Below are 2,684 nucleotides of genomic sequence, written 5' to 3' on the forward strand. Positions count from 1 at the left end.
TTGAAAAGCTTACACTGATTTTACCTTTTTTGCATTGTGCAATAGATCCAAACAACAGTATTTTCTGCATCCTTTCAAAATTTAATAGGTTTTATTGTTATTTCTGTCAAATTTGAATATAGATGCTAGTGTAGTATAACTATCACTCAAACGTTTGGCTATGTGTAAGGCGAAACCTGATCGAGTTACATGGTTCAGTTTAGCAACTGAATTACAATGAGCAATCTTTGTTCCTCCATATCTCTTGATTTTTCCGTAACACTCTAATTTCACGCCCGGGAGGTGGCGAGCTGCGGGGTATAGAAACTGAGAGAGGCTAGTTGTGGTGTGCAATGGTCATCTGGGGACAGTGGCTGATAAGTGGGGGGCGCCGCATGGGGTGGTGACTAAGGGGCAGGCACCCGGAGGGTGGGCAACCTTGGAGAAGTAGGCGGGATAGGGGCATAGGCGGCAGAGGCATGTTGTGAGGGGCAATGGTGGAAACCATTTGGATGGAGGTGGGGGCTATAAAATAAAGAATGGGGAGGAGAAGATGGGCGGCTGGAGCGCCGCCGTCGTCGTCGGTGAACCACCGCCCTGCCGTTGCGCGACGTCGTCAACTGAGGCCCTCTGAAAGCCACGAGTTCAAAATAGACAGGAGCAAATATGCAACTTTGCAGTGTATTTTTTCTCTAAATAAAAGGGTGGTTGTACGATGAATTTCCTGAAAGAATTTGAATGTGAATCTGAATATACAGAGAAGCAAGTACATGAGCTAAGCATCTTGACTTGATCTCCGGCCAGATGTGCAAGCAGCACAAGCATGCGACAACACATAAAACACACATACATAGAACAATTTTCTGGACACATGAAGACTCCTAAATGCTTATCAATTTTAGGAAAAAGCATATTTCCTTCATGCCACTTATTAACATGACATTTCTGGGGGTGAAATGAGACACCAATAAAGGGAAAAAGAAATAAAGATAGATATGTCATATGTGACAGATAAAAGTGCTGAACATCATGTTAACGAGGAAGCCAAGATAAGGTATCTAACTGGCTACCTATCTGGAGGGAACATAGTAAAGACTAAAGATAATCAATACAAATGTTGTTCAACCATAAATTATGAGGAAACAAGGTCTAGTCTTTTGCATAGCATGAAAATATTAGTCAGAATATCTATACAGATACATGTAAACCTGAAGGAAACACATTTGTCTAACTAAAATAAGACAAATAAGATATGCTTACTGTAATTGCATTCCCAACCAAGTGAAATACTACGCCTTGCATGCCTATGAGCTCATCAAAACGCACATCCTCGGCACCATCCATGTCATCTAGACCATCTAACATATGCTCAACTTGGCCTATTAGAGTTATTTGGATGTTTGTCAGAAAGCTTCTTCACCCAGCTAGCAAGTCTTCAAATCAAGCATGCAAATGTAGATTCTTTTCCTTTACAACATTTCATGCGTGATCAATAATCTATAGTCCGATGATCTGCTTGCCAAAAATCAAATATCAAAATTAATCGCAGGTTAATTAAGCAGTGTAGGAGTAAAGCAACAGACCTATCAGTTACACAAATCGTTTCAGGTTTTCAACCACAGAAGTGTACAGAAAACATCAGAGATCTCCAGACAAATTGTCATTGGTAAGTCGCTCGGTCTACCATATGTTTAACACTAACTACTTCTTTCTGCGCCAAAAAGAAAAACAGTAAATGCAATTCTGAATTCAAAGCTCGTATACTGATCCAAAATTGCAAATAGATATTTGATCTACAGGAAACACATGACCACAAACACTAATAATTGGCACAGATCATCTGAAGCGCAACATTTTCTGATATATAAGATGTACATGAGAAAAATTCCCCACTGCATTATCTAACCACGTATAAGACACTACTCCAGACCATCAGTTACAGAAAGTAAATTTTGCAAAATTGTTCGTACATACTTAGTCTTGACACAGGATTCATTAGTCATATAAATAGGAATTTTCAGGTTGGGATAGGGCGTAATTAAAAAGCAGATGAGATGTGAGCTTGGCTTCAACAACCATGAAGATATATCAGGAAATTGCAAGGTTTGCTTCAGTGAATACTTAAGTGCAGAACCGACAGATGGAGTTCCGACAAAGTCTGGACCAGGGGCGAACGCCGGGTGGTGTGCCGGCAGCTCGATCCTCTCCTCCCTCCCTTTTGCGCCGCACCAGGAGAGGAGCGCCGCGCCCCTCGGGCGCCTGCACGTCCCGCCCGGCAGTGGCTTTGACGCCGACGAAGTCCTCGCACCTCGGGGGAGTGGAGACAGAGATATCAAGGAGAGCCGGTGGTATCCTTGGTCCTTGCACACGGCAGTGCGAGGAGATGGCAGAGATGCTGGGGGGAGTCGCGCGGTGGCGAGGTTAGTCGCCTCGGCGGGGTCCTCGCCCACGATCAGGACGTCCACCGGCGCTCCATCGTGAATATCGGCGGCCGCTGTGCTCCAGGGAAACGGTGGCTAGGGCTCCTTCAAGGCTATTTACCGGCGGGGGAGGACTACAACGGCGATTGGGGACGGAAGATGGTGGCGAGGGCTGCCGGAAGCGGCGGCATGGCGGCGAAGGGAACCCTACCGTCAGGGCGTCTCGTGTCCTCATACAGGGGAGAGAGGGCCTCTGCAATCTTTTTTTTCTGACTTAATAACAGA

The 2,684-nt window shown here is 45.0% G+C and overlaps 1 long non-coding RNA gene across 1 annotated transcript; it reads right to left on the reverse strand.

The window, feature by feature from the left end:
* Window positions 1-1,081: 1,081 nt before the first annotated feature.
* LOC125536856 lies at window positions 1,082-2,684 on the reverse strand. Its single transcript, XR_007295249.1, has 2 exons — window positions 2,101-2,684; window positions 1,082-1,491 (listed from the first exon to the last, which is right to left on the reverse strand). It is a non-coding gene; the product is annotated as an uncharacterized LOC125536856 (long non-coding RNA).

Source organism: Triticum urartu, chromosome 2 (assembly GCF_003073215.2).
Source record: "Triticum urartu cultivar G1812 chromosome 2, Tu2.1, whole genome shotgun sequence".
Lineage (NCBI taxonomy): Eukaryota > Viridiplantae > Streptophyta > Magnoliopsida > Poales > Poaceae > Triticum > Triticum urartu.